This window comes from Pipistrellus hanaki (assembly GCF_964339955.1).
Source record: "Pipistrellus hanaki genome assembly, chromosome: 16".
Lineage (NCBI taxonomy): Eukaryota > Metazoa > Chordata > Mammalia > Chiroptera > Vespertilionidae > Pipistrellus > Pipistrellus hanaki.
Window position 1 is genome coordinate 23,253,065 of NC_140518.1, and position 19,969 is coordinate 23,273,033.

The 19,969-nt window shown below is 56.3% G+C and overlaps 1 protein-coding gene across 7 annotated transcripts in view; it reads right to left on the reverse strand.

Moving 5' to 3' along the window:
• MSI2 (musashi RNA binding protein 2) overlaps positions 1-19,969 on the reverse strand; it is a 360,886-nt gene that overhangs the window by 79,176 nt on the left and 261,741 nt on the right. The gene's annotated exons all lie outside the window — the stretch shown is intronic.

The following is a 19,969-nucleotide window of genomic DNA, read 5'->3' on the forward strand; positions in this document are numbered from 1 at the left end:
TTGCTACAAGCAAATGTTTGTCACTCATCTATCTTGGTGAGAGAGAGAGTGTCTCTCTCTCTCTCTCTCTCTCTCTCTCTCTCTCTCTCTCTCCCCAGTTCCTCATCCCCTGGGCATCCCTTCTGTTCCCAATTAGTCTCAAGCTTTCCTGGCAAAAGGAGCGCAGCTGGGACGGAGCCCTACCCCAGCGTCCTGGCACCTCGCGGGCAGGGAGGCCGGCCGGCCGGCAGGGGCGGTCTGTGCAGCCCCTCCGGCGGAGCTCCGTGTCCTGCCGCGGCCGGAGCAGAGGGTGGATAATTGGAGGATGATCCCCCGGCTTGGCCGAGGGGCCCGGAACAAACACTGCCATTTCACGCGCGCCCTAACTAAGAGCTTTCATTTGCTTTGGAGAAGCACTCAAACAACTGTAAACCCATTAGATCATGTCAGACGTTGTGGGGAAGAGCCTGGGCTGTCACCAGCAGAGAATCAACTCAGATTTATAGATCCTTAAAGCTTTAATATATAGATATCCGTCTTCCCCCGGCAGACAGACAAGGGGACCGGGGTGGCGGAGGCCGGGGGGAGGACAGCCCACAGCTCGGCTGGTAGACAGACTGGAGTTTCACAATCATGCTCCCGGATAATGGGATTTCTCCGCAAGGGGAGGCGGAGGGAGGGAGCGAGGGAGGAAAGCCAGGGCTCTTGCTTTGCTGAACACTTGGATGTTTTTCCAAAGCTTTGCTGGGGAGGAGCGGGGGCGTGGGTGGGAGCACCAGTGACCGAGGAAGAGGCCAGAGTCAGACCGGGCAGAGCACGGCCGCTCGCAAATGAGGCATCTCACGCCACTCACTGCTGTGCTCCGAGCAGCTTCAGTTCTAACTCTTTTTCCCCAAACAAAGCCGACTTCCCCTTTGGGCTGACGACTCCAAGAAAGGCTCTTTCTTTATTTCTTAATCATCTCTAGCAGGCAGGGACGCCTGCTACCACCTCACAGGATGTGAGCTGCCTTTTCCTTAGTTTTCGTTTCGTTCTTTCCCTTGTTTGTCTAGCACCTATCGAGTATGGAGGTAACTAGCTGGTCACTAAGCCAGGATTTACTGGGGAGACCAGAGCTAGGGGACGTAACTCCGCAAGGGCTCCTCCTGGGGTGCTGCTGAGTGGCCTCTCTGGGTCCGGAACTGAGATGGATTGGGCATGTCATCATTTGGCAAGACCAACTTGCGATGTGCGCAGTGACCGGACACTAGCCCCTGGCTGCTCCTGCTGGGGCTCTTTTTTGAAACCAATGACACATTTCCGTGTCTTTGAAGGCTGGGAGGGAGGCCTGCCCTGCTCATCTCTACAGCTGCTAAGCCAGAAGCTCCGCTGTACTTGGCAGAAGACGGAGCAGGAGCTGGGACAGAGTACAGGCTCAGACCCAGACCCTCGCTCTTCGCCCCCCCACCCAGTGCCACCCGTCACTGTTGGGCCTGAACCTTGGGCCCTACAACATACCCAGCCTTTCCCTCCAGGATGGGCATCTCTCAGGACAGGCTGAGGTGCCACTGGAGGCTCCGCAGGCGGCAGATGACCCAGAATAGCATTCTTCACCTGGACTGGCATTAGTTCAGCCACCCTTCCCCACACTCCATCCCCCTGAAGGAGGACCATGTGCCAGCCCTGAGGGAGGACCACGCCCCATCCATTTGGAGGAGGACCATCTCCCACCCCGCTGAAGGAGGACCACACCCCATCCCTCTGAGGGAGGACCACGCCCCATCCCTCTGAGGGAGGACCACGCCCCATCCATTTGGAGGAGGACCATCTCCCACCCCGCTGAAGGAGGACCACACCCCATCCCTCTGAGGGAGGACCACGCCCCATCCCTCTGAGGGAGGACCATGCCCCATCCATTGGAGGACCATCTCCCACCCCGCTGAAGGAGGACCACATGCCATCCCTCTGAAGAAGCACCAGACCCCATCCCTAAAGGAGGATGTCCCTGTCCAACAAGGCTGCTGCAGACGCATGAGACCTTGCCTTCTGGTTCTTTGCTCCTGGTTTCCTGCCAGCCGGGAGTATAATGCACCCGCCTATTCTATTTCATTGGTTTGTAAAGGGACATAACCAAACCTTGATGGGGAAGGAAGCTGGCCGTGGCAGAGGCCTCAGCCCAGGCTGGGGAGGTGCCAGGAGTTAATGCCTCGGTCACCCGAGCTCCCTGCAGACCAGCAGCCCGGCTGGGCCAGGAGGGCTGAGAGGGCCGGGGAGCACAGGTGGCAGGGGCAGAGCGCCTCCTGACTGGTGTGCCTGCAACACCCTCCCGCCGGCTGCTTAAAAAAAATAAAAATAAAATAAAATAAAATAAAAATATATATTTTTTATTGACTTTTTACAGAGAGGAAGGGAGAAAGATAAGGAGTTAAAACATCGATGAGAAAAAAAACATTAATCAGCTGCCTCCTGCACACTCCCCATTGGTATGTGCCCGCGACCAAGGTACATGCCATTAACCGGAATCAAATCTGGGACCCTTGAGTCTGCAGACTGACGCTCTACCCACTGAGCCAAACCGGTTAGGGCTGCTGGCTGCTTTTTATTGGGTCCTTGTCATTCTCATCACAACCACCACATTTATCTCGCATACAAGTCTTACTGGACCCTTTCATGGACGTTACCTCTAATCTTCCCAACCTGCCCTGAGGCAGGTAGCATCATCCCAATTTAACAAATAAGGAATCTGGTGCCAAGTGCAGTCAGCTGCCATAGCCTCTCCTCATGAGCAGCTGAGCTGGGATACAGCCCAGGTCTGTCTGTCCCCAAAGCCGGGGCTTTCCTCTCCATCAGCCCCCAGAAGGGCAGGCAGGATTGAGGGAGGGCTGGTGCTCACACAGCCCGGGACAAGTTGCACACGGGAGCGGCTGAGTGACTGCTCAGTACCCTGGCAGCCTGGCTGCTCTGAGGGCCCGCGGTGAACGGTGGGATGCCCGGTCTCACGCTCACAGGTGGCACCACCGTGGCTGACTCAGCTCAGCTTCCTCATCAAGGCCCGAGATTCCAGTCTGCATTGTTCACTGCCGAATCCCCTATGCCTCCGACTCGTGCTCCATAAAATTTGTCCAAGAAATGAATTTGAAAAATGAAAACCCAGGTGACACCCCCCTCCCCATCTTATTAATGAGATAACACAGAAAACTTTGCACAGAGCAAGGCACACGCCCAGGGGTCAATGAGCAGAAGCTCCCGGTTATTATAAATACTACATGCTTTTATTTTAATACTTGGATTGCTTTACAAGGTCATGATAACCATCAACGAGTCTGTGAAGTGGTAGTTTTACAGTAACTAGTAACCAATGCCCAGCGGTAAGGGCAGACACTGACACGTGGTCAGGTTAGCATGGCAAAGGCCAGCCCAGAGGCGCCCGGGATGCTGCCTGGCATCTCACAGGTGTGTGCCTCCAGCGCTGACCTGTCCCAGGTCACGGTGCCCATCTGGGATGCTTGGGCTGAGCTTCTGGGCACACTGGCAGGACAATTCCGGCGAGAAGGCCTCCTGTCCCCCTGAACGGTTCACCAAACGCCCCTGAGTTACAGCCTCCTCCGCCAGCTCCCTGCTCAGCTTAGTTAAAAATAGAGTTTACAACAGAAACCTCAATCCAGGCTCCTCTAAATCGGGGCGGCGGGGGGAGGTGCCGCCCAGTGTGGCGCCGAGCTGACGTGCGGGGGGGAGGGGGTGCGGGGGGGGGGGGGGGACGGACGGACACGACGGGACACACGACGACGACACAGCCTCTGGCAGAAATGCCAGCTCTCCAGCTCTGGGCAAGGAGGGCTCTCTACTCAGAGGGTCCCGCGTTCCCGTCCAAGGGCCAGCCCTTCTGACTCAGGCAATATTGGGTCAGCACCTGCTCATGTACCAAGAGGGACCAGGGCTGACTCAGCCACGCTCAAGGTGACAGAACGGACCCAGACGGGCCGATGCAGAAAAATCCTAACTCAGGAAAGATTTCCTTAAGGAAAAAGGTCAACAGATCGGTCTTTTTTTTTTTTTAAAAAAATATATTTTATTGATTTTTCACAGGAATGGAGAGAGATACAGAGTTAGAAACATCGATGAGAGAGTCATTGATCAGCTGCCTCTTGCACGCCCCCTACTGGGGATGTGCCCGCAACCCAGGTACATGCCCTTGACTGGAATCGAACCTGGGACCTTTCAGTCCGCAGGCCGATGCTCTATCATCCACTGAGCCAAACCGGTTTCGGCCAGATCGGTCTTTTAAAAGACAGTTCCAAGGCTGGGTCTCCCCAAAACTGGTCTCCAGCCGGGGGCTCCGGAGCTCTGCAACATCCTCTAATCCGGAGGCTTCCCTGCTCATCCTCACCCTTTTCCAGGTCGCCGGTGCCAGATACCTTCTTGCTTAGGAAACCAACGTTTCCGGAACGCTCAAAATAATTCTCACAGTTACCTCACTGGGACCTAAATAGCTTTGCTGATTAAACCCCTGGATCCTCAGCCGAACCTGTGATTCTCCTGCTCAGGGATGCCAAGTCCTCTCCTGCTCCCCACGAGCCCAGGCCCGAGGCCGGATGCTGCTGTGCACCCATTAGGGCCACCCACCCTGCACTGGCCGGAAGCCACGGGTCCCCTCTGTGGAGCAGCTGGTCAGCTTTGTGGCTCGCACCACACCCCCTCCCCCATTGCTTCTCCCAACGAAGCAGCACCCTTCTCTCTTTGGTAATCTGGGAAGCAAGGGCAGAGGAGGGTCCAAGGTGACATGGGGGGGGGACAGGGGCCCTTGGGACCCTCTCCTGATTTCGGGGGGCTGGAGGCTCATGGCCAGCCAGCTGTAGAAGGAACCGTCTTTCCCGTTAGGTGTGAGCCGCTCGCCTGCCGGCTGGAAGCAGAAAGAAGAAGAACCCAACGAGCGTCAGGATTTGCTCTCAATGTGCCATTATTATAATCACTGTTATTATTCTAACCACCGTCTTCTCAGAGCCACTGCCACAGGTTACTTCGCTTTATCCGCACACCGTCTAATGAAGGGTCTCCAAAGGGATTAGTTTCCCCACTGGAATCCAGGAGAGCACTACGGTGCAGACGGGTGAGCCCAGGCCTTGGCCACACTGTGAATCAAATGACAAGGACAAGAGGAGGCGTTCCCGGTCTTGCTGGCCAGATGCCCACTGTCCAAAGGCATCTGAGGAAAAGGCGAGGCTGGAGACAGGCCGCCCGGGGCCTGGGTGGTGGGGCCACCTCCCCACAGCCTTGTGTCCCCTCTCACTGTCGCTGTCAGGCCCTTCAGCCTGGGGTTCCAGAGAGAGAGAGAAGGTTTAACGAGCCGCAGAAGCCGGTGGTGGATTGAATCCCATTGCCGGGGGCGGCCCGTCCCTCTTCCTCGGTGGTGACAGGCAGTAAAAGGTTAGTGGCAGGCTTCCTGCCGCCCGTTCCTTGGAGCTAAATGATAAAATGTCAGGGCCGGGGGAACGCTGGATTCCTAGTTAGAGCCACCACAGTTCCAGAAATGAAACCCTGCTCAGCACCCTGCCCTCTTGCTCAGATGCTCTGAGCTCGACCCAATACATCACGGAGGCAGCCAATTACAGTTGATGGTGGTTCTGCCCCGTCTTCACCAGCGAGAGAGCCAGCCGCCAGCCGCCAGCCGCCAGCCGCCAGCCGCCGCAGGTGGAGGCCCCGGACCCGCCCTGCGGCCCACGCTTCACCCTCATCTGCGGGAAGGAGACTGTAATTGCTGCCCTGACCAGCTGTCCTCACCCGTCCCCGGGAGGAAAGCTAGTCCAGGCAAGTCTTATCCACCTGCCCACCAGGCTGGGCTGCGGGAACCCCCACCATATGTACAGTTCACATCCCAAGCTGCCCAACGCTGGTGACCTGGACATGCCCATGAGATCCAAAGCCCTGGGGTCTACGCCGGGTCCCCCCCTTTGTCCAAAGTAGGTCGTTTGGGTGCTTGCTTCCTTGATAAACATTCTGAACAAGCATCGTGGCCTCATCACTGAGAGCACAGGAATCTATGCCCAGTTCCACGGCATCTCCAGGACCCGGGACCAGGACGAAGGAGTGAACTGAGTCTCCTGCACTGTGCACTTTTACCAGCTGGCGGGCCCCCCATTCTAGTCACAGCTTGCATGCTGTTGCAAAGCCCCGGAGCGTCCAGAAATGACGAGGCACAGATGCAGAGCCCATCGTAACTGCTCCCCCCGGAAAAGCCATGGGTCATCGTCTGGAGAGCTCTCCTTCCATGGGCTCTGCTCTGACTGCACCTCCCAGTCACTCGGAGCTTGAAGCTCCCTGCGTGCAGGCCCCACCCTCAGACATTCAGATCTGCTGGCTCCGAGGTGGGGCCTGGGAACGGGTATACTCCCAGAGCCCGCCAGCTGATTCTAATTCTAACGTGATTTACAGCACACACACATTTTATAGCCTTTCTCATGTAATATTATGTCATAAGCATTTCCACATGTCATTGAAAAACTCTGTAAACATCACTTTAATGGATGTGCGATAATCCATCAGACGAACGTCCCACAATTTCCTTTCAGTTTGTTCACTCGGCAAGTGTTCCGAGTGCGTGTCGGCAAGGGGCTGGGTCCAGACTGCAGCCGCCCTCAACTCTCCAGGCAGGCCCACTGCACACCGCCCCCCCACCCGCCCCCCCATCCTGCAGAGCCACCGTGGGGCCCTGGACTGCACCACAGGAGTCTTTACCAGCCGGGTAACGTATGCCAGGCTACTTGGCTCCACGGGAGGACGCACCCAGAGGCCCTGGATGGAGGTGTGTGAGGCAGAGAGTTTAGGACAGTCACCACCTCAATGGGCATTTTGAATCTTTTCATGGGAGACCAGACATTTGGTCAAGAGCTGATTCTATGCCTGTTTCTCTGGCTGCTTCCTCCCCTGAGCCTCTTGAAAAACCTGCATCTCTCCAGAATTAGGTGTCTTGTTGACCCAGGCGTGCCAGAAGCCTTGTTTTGGGGCTTCAGGCTCAGTCCTCCCAGGTCAATTCTGAGATGGATCAGGTCCTGGGTGAGGAGGGGTCACGGCCCCTTACCCAGCCACGATGTCCAGCTTTTCGAGGATCCACCAGCAAGCGAGCAGAGATGCTCTCCGGCCTCGCCCTCCAGATGTTCCAGGAAGGAGCCAACACCTGGCAAGCAAGCTGGGGCCCACGGGCAGTTCCAAGCTACTAGTTCCCCAGCAGGGGACTCTCAGGCTAGGCCCCTCCGCTCTTCTCTCTGGGAACATCTGGCAAGTAGGCGATTAGAAGCACATGCTAACAGTTACTAACACACTTTCCAGTGAAATCTAAGCTCCGTCCCAGGAGCCCTATCTTCCCTCCTCTCTCTAATCTGCCGTCCCGCCCCACTCACCTCCCCATCCTAGCTGTGCTGAGCTTTGCTGCAAAACAGATGTTGCACCTGACCCAAGAGCTCCCAGGCACATGGCCAATTTTTTTTTTTTAAGAGGCTGCAGCATGAAATAGTCTTCCCCAGTCCAAGATAGCTCAGTAACTCCTGTGCCCCGCCCCCGCCCCCTTCGGCCTCCGTTACCAGCCAGGCCAGGTGTGCTCACTTCCAGCTCCCAGCCTCTCCTCTCACCAATAAACACCCTCACAGCTCCCCGCCTCCCGGAGGCCAGCCCCCTCGTGAAGCCTGTCATTCCCACTCAGCAGGCATCACAGTAACCAGGCCCCTCAACTCCCCCGGGGTGGAGAGTTCAGGTCAAGTTTAACGTGAAAGGAATGTGGTGAAAGGGCCCTCCCGGAGCAGGATCGCTGGTTTCCAGCAAGCCAGGTTGCATTCGAAGGCGTCTATCAGGGAAAAGTGCCAGGAGGTTAGCAGGGGTCTTCAAACTACGGCCCGCGGGCCACATGCGGCCCGCAGAGGAGTCTGATCCGGCCCGCCAGGTTTTTTGGGCAGTGAGCGCAGCCGAGGTGTTACAGTAGGAATTAGTAGTTCATATAGTCCGGCCCTCCAGCTCTCTGAGGGACCGTGATCTGGCCCCCACTTTAAAAAGTTTGAGGACCCCTGTAAGAGGGTGGAGCTAGACGTTCATTGTTAGGAGGTGAGCCATTAAAAGCTGCGAAGAGGGTTCTAGAAACAGAATGGTTTAACCCTCTCCGGCATGAGGCCCTTGGCAGCCTGCCTCCTATGGGCTTCCTATCCTAAAGGCAAGATCTGGGGGCTGGGAAAAGTGCTCCTGAACTTACAGCCACCGGGTTAGCCCAACCTTGGATCGCTGTCTCTTGCATCCTGTCCCCACATTATAGATCATCCTGACTCAACCCCGAACGTCCAAAAGAATAAGAACATGATTAAATAATAATAAAGCAGAAAAAAAAAATCTGAAGAGCACGTTTTCCCCCACCCAGCGGCCCTCTGGGAACTGGGGCCTCCCGGAACAGGCGAGGGGTGAAGAGGGGAAGGTGACGAACTCTCCCTCCCCGGAGCAGGGACCTCGCAGGGCTCTCTGCACCCAGGTCCCCTGCCTGCCTTCCAGTCTGTCCTCCCAGCTCAGGAACGTCGAGGGAACATAGGCTTTGGAGTTAGATCAGCTCAGATGGCCATCTCAGAGCCGGCACTCACAGGAGAGCCTCCCGCCTCCCTGTGCCTGAGCATCCTTTTCCGTGAAACCGGTGATAAAACACTTCTCCTACGGGGTGACAGGAAGGACTTAGGAAAGGCATTTACTGCAATGCTGGGTACACGGAAAAGTGCCCGAGACCACATCCGTGTCCCTCCTTCCCTTCCTATAGTCTGCTGACAGACAGCAGGGGGAGGCCCCGCCGCAGAGGGACAAGCTCGGCCCACCCTTTCCTGAGCTCAGCAAGTGGGCGGTCCCTGAAGCACCGGCTTCATCCGAGGGGAAGATGCCGCTTCCGAGCGAGCGGCTCCACAGGCGGGGAGGAGCGCTGCCATCCTGGTGCCTCCCTGGCACAGGGAGGCAGGGGACTGGCGGCCGCTGGTTAACTGCCGGTGAAGGCAGCTGCACTTTACAGTAACCCAGCATGGACAATATTATGAATGACACTCGCAAGCTGCCAGCCCGGGGACTCATTACAGTCAAGGTACAACACGGCAGCCTGCCAAGCCCCCGGCTTTCACACTCGCTATGCCAGAACATCCACACACAATTTAATTGCATTATAATTTCAAAAGTGCTTTTCAAACTGGAAAAAAAGGCATTCACTGATTAACCAGCGAAGAGCAAAATTGTTTATGAAATTGAATACAAAAAGCTACAGAAATGTAATTGGGTCGTTCTAGCACCTAATTTTCAAGCCATTTTCCCCACTTATTTAATCACAAGATACAAAAGGAGCGACTGAATTGACTTCATACTAATTAGATTACACCCCGCGATACTCCGGGCCTATATCCCAACTGGTTGATAGCAGTGTTTTAAGCGAGAACAAAGATGTCGTAGCAGCGTGGTGGGACGGGAGGAATGGCTCTGAAGCAGACCCTTCGTCCGTGTGTAATAAGCATTTGCTCCCCGGACCTCACCAGCTCCCTGCCACACATCGGTGTCCCTTTTCGTAAGCCTGCCATCTCCCCGGGGGCACAGCTGTCACAGAGGTGGGCAGAGACAGCCCACCTGATTGGCTGCTTCTGAACACTTCCTCTCTTGCTTCACACACTGACGGTGGCCCCACCTACCCAGCTGCTGGCCTCACGCACAGGCTGGCTGGCTCCCCATCTTCCCTCCCTTGTGCCCTGAGCTCTGGGAGCAGGCCGCATCCTCTCTCCCTCAGTCACTGAGCGAATGAATCGAGCCACTTCCCCTCGAAGGAAGGCGGCGCTGCGCTGCCCCCGGCCCGCGCGGGCGAGCAAGCAGGCGCGGAGCGGAGGTGCCTGGCACAGGGGAGCGCGGCGGCCGCCCTGCGGGACCCTGGGCTCTGCGTCCGGCTCCCGGAGCACAGGCTCTCTGGAGACCTTCTTCTCTTGATAGATGGTACAGCCTTCTCATGGCTTTTTAAGCTCATTTTAAATTTTATTAGGAGCAACATAATTTATTATATAATCAAATGTAAAACGTACATTATCAAGATATCTCGGCACTTCACAGACCATTTAATCAAGATATCTGGGGCCGTGCCAGGAGGAATTAACTTAGCGCAGCCTCAAGTACCATTGCTCTGTTCCGCCGTCTCAGGCTCCGCGTGGAAGCCGGGCCCTGCTCCCCGGGAAGGAGCGCTCTTCCTGTAAGGGCGGGCAGCACGTGGGCTCTGGGAGAGAGAGGGTCCCCGTGACACTTCCCAACTCCTCCAAACAAGGAGGAAACCCGGGAGGCCCTCCGCCGCCAGCCCCATCCGCACGCAGCCCCCGATTTCTCTAGTCCGTGAGGGTATCTTTGGGGACCTGCCCTCGTGCCCCAGCATACGCAGGCAGCTGAGAGATGAAAAGGAGTTTTCACTTCTGTTCGCTCATCCTGAATTGCTACTCTCCCTGGGCAAGTACACAGATGCGATGGAGGAGGCAACAGAGGTATCTTGTGACTACAGCCAATTTTCACCAAACGCAGGGAGCCTGAGGGAGGGGAGCGGGACAGGAAGGGGACGCTGGCCTGAGACGAAGTCCCCTCCTCCACTTTGGAAACCAAGGCAGATACGGCACCAGCCGCTCCACGGAGCTGCCCAAATGAAGCCAATTCCATCAGTAACTGCACGCTGCGCCTGCCATGTGCCAGGCACGGTGCTGGTCCCGGGATATGATAAATCAGCCCTGTCTTCAAAGAGATCCCTGCCCTTGGGAGAAGGATGGGCGGACATCCCATCACAAAACCGCCAAGGAGCTAATGGCGGTGGGACAAACGAAAAGATGACTGCCTGCGGGATAGCAAGAGGGCTTCCTGGCAGGTGTTGCCGTCTGTCTGTCCACCGTCCCAGCGGACATCTGCATGGGGAGAAGAGGCCTCCGGGAACCAACGGGCAGAGAAATGCATTCTGGGTGACGGTGAGGGCAAGTGCAGTTAGGCTGGGCTGCGGAGCGTGGTGTGATGGGAGCCAGCAGGTAGGACAATGGGGCTCAACATCCAGGGAGTGGGACAAGGTGAGGTTGGGAAGACTGGCCTGACTTGAGAACCCCGGACAGCCATGCTAACACATTCAGCCTATCCTCCACTAAATGGGAATGCCACGTGACCTCCTCCTTCTCCAGATGGATTAAATCAGGCAACCGATGCCGGGCACCTCGGGCGGCATCCAAGGTGCTCACCCATTGTCAACAAAGGAAGTGAGGCCAGGCACACAGGCAGAGCGTGGCTGATGACCCAGTCAGGCTGGCACCAGGAGGTACTGGCTCGTTGGGCAGAAGGCTGTCTGTCTGTCAGTGCGGGTGAGCAGCCAGGAGTGCATGGGGGGGCGTGACGACATCACTCAGGCCCACCGTGTAATCATTGATAGAACGAATGAACAAATAACATGCACACAATTCAGCACTAATCACATACTGATCGAGACTCCTAGTCCTTGAGGCGAGGACCACACTTTACAGCGTGCCACGCCTCACTGGGCACAGGCTACAAGCTCCCATCAGGGCAGAGGCCCCGGCAGTGCGGTCCCCAGAATCCCTCCCAGGACTCAGGGTGTAACACAGGCTTTCGGCGCCCACAGGAGGGTCCACCCTCGGGTCTCTGTCACCTCTGTCACCAGGAGGTACTGGACCCACCGAGGCCCAGAAACAACAAAGGATTTAAGGCAAAGCCAACCCAACCAATGACAAGACTGTAGGAGTCACGACACCTGTCACAGGTGACCTTCTAGGCCATCCTTGGCCAGCGACCACAAATACGTTAGCTCCTGGGCCATTCTGACTTAATAACTGCTCCGCTCCAACCCAGGCATCAGGGCCCCGTCCAGAAAGGGGCCCACCGACACACTGCACACGCCCTCCACAGGCAGGGAGGCCGGCGGCCAGGGACACGGGGTCTTTGTGTCCTATGCACGCACAAGGGATCGCTGTACAGGGAGAAACGTGCACAGGGGTCCTGGCCATAAAGGGCGTCCTATTCGTCTGGCTCTACTCTGGCAACGTGACACTCTGTGGAGGCGGCGCCCGGGCCCGCTCTGGCTCAGGTGGGCCGTCCCAGGCCGACAAGGGGATCTTTGCAAACTCCTTCACCACAGCATCTCTGGGGAGGGTGGCAGGCCTGGGGGCCAGGAGGTGGGGGGTGAAAGGAAAAGAAAAAAAAACCTCCATTTGGGGGCGGGGCCGTCTGCACACAGAGGCCTATGTATGCGTTCGTGTGTGTCCACTAACGTGTCTGTTATTGGTACGTTAAATCCTGGAAGCCATAGTCCACACGAGGGAGGATGAAGACTTCCTGACGGGGTGGAGCTGTAGTCAATGCCTCACTATTCACGAAAGCAGGCAGTGCCGGCAGCGGAGGAAAAGGTGCTCACTTCCCGGCTTTGCTGCTGCCTGGCCTGGGGTCTGGGGCAAGTGGCCCAGCTGCTCTCAGCTTCTCCCACCTGGGAGGGGAGTTCCTGCCTCACAGGGCTGTGAGGTAGCCCTGCCAGTCACTGCCGGTGAGGCGCCCGGCAGAGTGTAACGGTCCCCACATGTGGGGCTGGAAAGCAACAACTTTCCACGGGAACCAGCAGGAGGAACAATTAATTAACTCACTAAAGAGAACAGCCTCCGAGGCCTGCAGCCATCGGTATGGAAACACCGAGTGTGCAATTCCCAAAGCAAGGCATGCCTATCCATCAGCGCAGGCCCGGAGCGCCTGATTTGTGAGCCGCTTGCATTTCTTTACGTTGGTGAAATAAGAACAAGTGTGTTATTTTCCCCCAATACAATATGTTTAAAAGATGGCTCTCCTCCACCCTCCGGAAAACTGGCCGACGTCTGCATCCGTGGGTGCCTTCCACTGAAGAGCCAATGTCACTGTCACGGGCTGTTGACAGCACAGATCTGAGGAAGGACCGCATCACCGGCTCCGTGCTTCCAGCCACCTGGAAGAGAGATCCTTGGGTCCAGGCCCAGGAAAAGCCAGCGAGGACGTGTGGCATCCCCTGGGCCAGGGTCCAGGGTGGGCTGGCTGGGGACCAGCAAGTGATGCCTTCTGTGAATGGAATAACGGAAGAATGCCCCATGAGACCTGTGAGAAGAGGAATCTGCAGGCTGAGGGAGCAAAAGGGTGTGACCTCCAACCTCAGATGTCTCTAGACCACACAGCTCCTAGGACGGAATCTATTTGTAACCATGATGGAATGTCCAAGCACTTGGCACACAGCAGGGGCTCAATCATTGCTGGATAGATGGAGAGTAAGAGGTGACATTTGTTGGACATTCCTATTTATCAGGCTCTGGATGTATGCATCCTCACTTAATCTACAGCCATCACCCTCTGAAGTACTGGTGCCCCCATTTCACAGATGAAGAAAGTGAGGCTCAGAGAGGGTAAGCAGCCTATACGGATAGTGAGTGGAAAGAACCACTCTGAACTGGACGTCAGGCCTGTTGGATTCCAACGCTGCAAATTCAGATACTGAATGAACCTATCCTCTCTGGCCATCGGCTTCCTTATCTACAAAATGAGGTACTGCCACCAGCTGGTGCCTGGGAGGGCACCTTCCAGGCCTCTAAAATCCTGACTAAGCCTGCAGGCTGCCCCCCTCCCTGGACAATGGGCCCAGGCAGTGACCCAGGCTTTCACCTCCTGAGGGCCAGGCTGTGCACTGCCTACCTCTCTGTCTGCCCTGCAGCCTCCCCCTCACAGCACAGCCTCCTCCCGAGGCAGGCCCACGACTTTGCACTGCCTCTTGTCTGCAGCCTGGGTGAAGGCTGGGAGGGGGTGAAGGTGGGAGAGAGTCTGAGACCCACCGGTTTAGGTTCATGTGAAATTTCTCAGCGTCAACTGCACAGAGATGGATGTGCTGGGGACGGGCAACAGTGAGACTGGGGAGTGAGAGCAGAGATGTGGGTGCCTTCTGGGGCCTGTCCGGGAGACAGGCCTTAAGGAACTGAGCGTGGGCAAAGCAGGTACACTGTGTTTTCTAATAAGGCAGCTGGAGAGAACATCAACTGCTTCACCCAATGCCTGGCAGAGCCTCCTCACCCCACCCCTACTGGCATCTGTGGTTTTTCCTGGGTAGTGGGGTCTTTGCATCATCTCTCAAGGACAGTGGGTTCCATACTTGACTCGCTAGACATGCAGATCAGCCTGGGCAGGGGGTGTCATCAGTGAGGTGGGGCCCTGCTATGTCCATCCCCACCCAGCAGGCCAGCAGCTCCCGTGTGGCCAAGAGAGCCGCCGTGGTGGGCTCTCCATCCTCCCACATCTTGGCTCCCACCACACTTCTAGGGGGAACGCTGGCCTGCCTCCTTCCCTCGGAGTAGCTCGGAGGCAGGAGTGATGGCTACCCATGTTGCAGAGGCTGAGGCTCAGAGAGGTTGTGCAACCCGCCTAAGGCCGCTCAGTGGGCAGGGGATTGGGTGCTGGGATTTCCAAAGCCGGGTGGTCTGATACCAGAGTGCTTGCTTTCCAGTCACTCTTCTCTCCAAACACGTCATTTGGAGGGGTGGGAGAAAGCAGCACTCAGAGAAGGGTTTTGGACCCTGTCCACGAGGCAGACTGTGCAAATCCTCATAAATCCCCATGACGTTTGGCCTAAGTCCTTTCCACCACCCCCCCTCCAGGGTTCGGCGGAGGGGCACAGGACACAGAGAGTCTCCCCGCTACACACCCCAAAAATATTTTTAAAAAGCAACCCTCCTCCCCTATTGAGAGAAGCCAGCTGGCAGGGCACGCTAGGAAGATGTCATGACGCAATGAACCGCTTCCAAGCGCTGGAATAGCTTCTCACGTTTGCTACTGTATCGGGAGATACCGAGCAGCAATTCTAAGCTGTCTCCTTCACGGCCCATCTCTAGTCTTCCAGGCTCACATGTGTTTCTACTTTAAAACCTGTTAACATAGTACGTTCAGAGCGCAGAGCCAGATGGCCGGGGGCCCTCAGAAAACCTGCTTGGCATTTTGCAGAACTGCTTTTACGACTTCCGCCTTGCCGTCTTCCCGCTGACGGACTGTGGCCGAGGAGTCACATTGAAGAGGCGAAGACTGGTCCAGACCCGGTCCCTGCTCCTGCCTCGTGAGGCCTCTGCACGGATGTGGGACAGTCTGGGGAGACGCTCACCACCGGCCACAGCAGCCAAGCTCTCTCTAGCCACCCAGCTGCCTTGGCACCAAGCAGAAGCTGAGGGGTGTTGCTGAGGGGCAGAGTGGGGACAGGCACATTTCGGCTGTAGGCTGTCACCAGTGCAGCTGGTCCCACGGGGTCCCTTCAGGGTCCCTCAGCCCCGGGCCTGCCTCACCAGTGGCTCTGGGACCTCACCTCTCTACCACCAGGGTCTGTGTGGCTAGGGCTATGGGCAGAGAAGCTGGGCTGCAATGCGGCCACCGCAGGCCTGGGCAGATGAGCGGAGGGGAAGCCACCTCGCAGTCCAGGAGGAAGGGGCGGGGCAGGAGAGGAGAGAAAGGGGTCCAGGGAAAATCCGTCGGGACTGTCCTCTTTCCCCCCGCCATCCTTCCCGCTGCCTTAGCCTTAATTTTCCAAACACTGTCCTCATGAGGCTTGTGTTTCGGCTCAAACTTCCCTCCATTGTGTGGCAGGCTGGGTCTCCCCGGGTGCTGGGCACAGCAAATATCCCATTTCCTGGTCCTGCCGATAAGCATGTCTGTTTTAGACAGGAAGTTATTTTAAAAAAATATATTTTATTGATTTTTCAGAGAGGAAGAGAGAGGGATAGAGAGTTAGAAACATTGATAAGAGAATTACGATCAGCTGCCTCTTGCACCGTCCCCCCCTCACCCCCCGCTCCCCGCACTGGGGATGTGCCCGCAACCAAGGTACATGCCCTTGACCGGAATCGAACCTGGGACTTTTCAGTCTGCAGGCCGATGCTCTATCCACTGAGCCAAACCGCTTTCGGCATAGACAGGAAGTTATGTGGTGCCGTTGTGGACTGGGCGTGAATGAGATCGGCGTCTAAGAGCCTCTGCGTTAGTGATGCTGGTGAACCTTCCAAGCCAAGGAGAGCCTGGAAGGTTCTGACTCAGGAACTCCAGAGGGGCGGCCCCTGCAGGCTGGCCCTGCCCTCAGGTCAGTGCCGGGGGACGGCCTGGCCGGGGACAGGCCAGTGGTGTACAGAGTGGCTTTCTATGACGCCACCAGGAAAGATGCGTCTCCAAAAGTGGACAGTAAGTAGGAGCCCAGGCCAGCTCCCCATCACCGTGCAGCAGGCTGGGTCTCCCCGGGGTGCTGGGGGTCCCCAAGAATCCAAAGTCTTTGGGGAGACACCAACACTCCCGCCACAAGATTCCTCCAGGGCGTGGGGCCCCCAATCACAGCCCAAAGAGGGAACCGACTATCTTTGCTTTTCGTTGGAAAGACTATTTATAGCTCCGGATCTTAACTGCCTTTTTAAAAAGGCTTTTTTGGGGCCATTTTTAGAGCCCGACTTCCCTCGGCTGGCTGCCTGGGGACTGGAAATGGCAGAGCTGAATAGGTGTAATTATAGAGGCTCCTGCCACGCCGAGACCATAACTGCGAGGAGTTTCTCTTCGTCATCTAAGCACGCCCTTTCCCCCAGAGACTTTATTTAAATATTTTGTCAGCGCCCCACGCCAGCAGCAGGCGAGCTCCGTGCCGAGCGCTCTCGGAAAACGGGAGGGGGGGATTATGAGAAATGCCACTCCTCTCTCCTCCTTCTTAGCAAAGTAAGTCATAAGCAAAAAAGGGTGTGTGTGTGGGGACTGAGTTATCGGCGGTCCAGGGCTAGGACAGCCGGGAGATGGCACTTTCTGGAACGCCGTCAATCTGCTGACTTAGCTGCCTTGGTTATGGCCTTGAACGTTTAGAAGAAATATTCAGCGCCCAGGAAAACAGCTCTGCTGTTTCACCCCATTAACTCTGACCAAAATTGGGGCTGCTTCTCTCTCATCAACGGCATTTCGGAAATCAGGGACCCAAGAGACTCAGGGTCTCCCCAGTTCCCTCTCCAGACAGGCAGCGGTGGCAGAGGCACGTATGCCCAGCGACCCTCGCGGTGGGAAGGGGCCCCGGAGCACCCCTGCCCGGGGTTTTGGGGGACCAGCCCGGATCACTCTGAGACTGTCCTTAGCCCCACACTCTCCTGGGGCAGGGTTCTCCTTTGGCCAACCAGACCTCACAGAGTCTCAGGGACAGAAAGTGACTGAGAAGTGGGCTGGGTGGTGCTGGCATTGATGAACTCATTCTAAACACATCATGAATCAGAGTCAGGAGCAGGAGGGAAATAGGATTTGGGGCCAAGGGCAGAGCCTTAGACAGGCTTCCAGCTTCTGAGGACTCCTTACGTTTTTCAGGGACACTCTGGTGTCATCTTGTCTGGACAGAGGTGGCGTGACACAGTTCACCGGCAACAGGAAGGAATACACTGGGCAGGCACCCCTTCCTCCCTCTCCCGAGAAAGCCTCCCAAGGATGCATGGTTCCCTGTGCTCTCCCCCCAATTCCAACGACCCGCTAGTGCAGCCCCCCTCAGGCGGAGCTCTCCCACGGCCGGGTCCAAGTAAGAGGTGGCATGAGGTGGAGCTCTGGAGCCACCTGCCACCCTTGTGGCTCATTTCTCAAGAAGTCCACTCCTCCGACGGGGCCAAGGGGTGCTATTTATTTATGGGGCGCCCTCACTCTCCCAATTGTGGGGTCCATACTCTGTCCACTGAACCCTCCTGGACACACCTCTCCACCATGTTAAGCCTTAGTTTCTCCATAGGAGACATAGTGAAACCAAGCATGCCACATGCCCACTCTAGAAGGTGCCCTCGACAAGGAACATTATTGAACACCAACTAAGTGGTAGACTCTGTACTTCTGTTACCTTGGGAGGGTAAATGTAGAAGCTAATTTAATTTTCTGCCATTATAGCACAGCACTGTTTGGAGGAACTCAAGCTATCAAAATTGAACAGGTGGAAGTACTTTGTAGATGATAAAACACATTAAAGACAGGAGCTAAGGAGTCAAGGAAGCTCGTAAGATAAAGGCATGGACCACTGAACCACTCACAGAGACACATCCCTCTCGGTACCTTTTCTCCCAGGAGTGAGCCAGCCTGTCCCCCTGGGAGATGGATCGATCGCGACCTTTGCCCCCACAAGGCCAGGTGGGTTCTGAGTCCAGGGACCAGGAGGCTGTGCTGGTCCAGGTCACCCTGACCTCCCTCCCGATGCCAGGACAGATGTGTTCTGCTTCACTGCCCACAGCCCTCATCCGTCCACCTCAAGGAAGATGTATCCTTGCTCTTTTAACCGATGCCTCGGGGAAATAATTAGATGTCACTACTCCAACACTATGTTACAACGGCCTGCACATCCGGGAGGAAGGGGAAATGAGTTACGGCGAACAAACCAAGCTAAATACAGCTGGTAATTGAAAAAGCGGCCAAGGAAATCAGGAGGGGAAAAAGCAAGCCACTCAGTCCTAAGCAGATTATCAATCATTTCCTTTCAGGGCAAGCTCCACTGCAACTTAATCAATGGCTACTGCTTCCCAAATTCAATAAGAAAACTGATACTGTGGGGAGGAAGGAGGGAAAGAAAAGTTCAGTGTTTACCATCACATTCTTGATGGGTACTGGACAACATCCCACGTGTAACTGCAAGTTTACTGGCATAAAAGAAATGTACGAGTAATAAAACTCAGATAACGGGTTACTATTATGACCAAGGCATGATCCCCAGGACCCACTGGAGGGAATCTGAGTTTAACAGTCACAGCAGGAAGGGTGGCTCTGAGGGTGTTTGGAGCTGATGGAGTCAGGGGGGTTGGGGGTTGGGGGGTGGGAGTGGGGGTGGGGGACTTGAGGAGGGTAGCTGTGTGACCTTGGGACTTCCAAGGTCCTAAGTCACTTGATCTCTAATGGCTGTGCTGTAGCGTCTGCTGCCATAGTAACCTGTTGAGGATAAACATGCTCACTTCTCTAGTTAACAGGCACCAAGTACTTGTGTCCCAAATACTGGGAACACCAAGAGGGACAGAACCTGGTCTCCTCCTGGAAATGTCCTTCTAGTTCTAGGGGGTGAGGGTGGGGGGAAGCCAAGGATGACAGAGGAATTTGCAGAGGGGCCGGGAGGGAAGAAGGGGCACCCGCTTAAACTGGGTTGGGCGCAGGCAGAGCCCTGGGGGCCCTCGGGAGTTTAATATGCGCAAAAGCTGAGAGCGACCCTGGTGGTCAGGTCGTGGTCAGGAAGCTGCAGGAGCACAGGACACACTAAACAGATACCCTGGGGATGGGGAGTGGAGGGGCAGGCAAGGCTCAGTCAAGCAAGGCCCTGGAGGCCGCCTGAGGCGCTTGGCTGGGAAACTGTCCAACTTGGCACAACCAGGATCACTGTCCAGAAGGATCCCTCTGAATGGGTGAGAGAGATGGTGGGCCTGAGGCAGAAGTCCCCCGAGAGTCGCTGCAGGAGCCAGAGAGAGAGAGGTGATTGGTTCACGCAGCCAGCATGGCAGTGGATACAGAGGACAGGGCAATCCAGAGGTGGATGCACAGAGACTGGCCAGATGTGGTGGGAGGCGGGGTCCAGGATTAAGCCTCAGGCTGGCTTGAGCATCTGGGCACTGTTACCCAGAAGGGGGTGGTCAGTGGGGCAGCCTGGGTATCTCAGTCGAGTGACCCTGCCTCTCCACACCGCCCTGCCTCTCACTCACAGCCCTGAGAGGTAAAACACACACGAGGAGCGTAAGCTTCTCTGTGGAGCTCAGCATGGTGCCCAATGCCACGGGGGGAAGGACCCTGAGAGCGAGGCCTGGGCTTCTTGGGAAGTCTCGGAGTGTCTGGGCAGGAGATCCCAGTGGGGGCTGCAGGGGCTGCTCAGGCCCCAGGAATGGAAATGACAGCCGCGGGCAGATGGTTGTGAGTAGGGCTGTAAGCCCAGGCTCGACGGCTACTCCTTGGTTCAAATCCCGGCTCTGCCCTGGTTGGCTGGGTCCCCATGGTT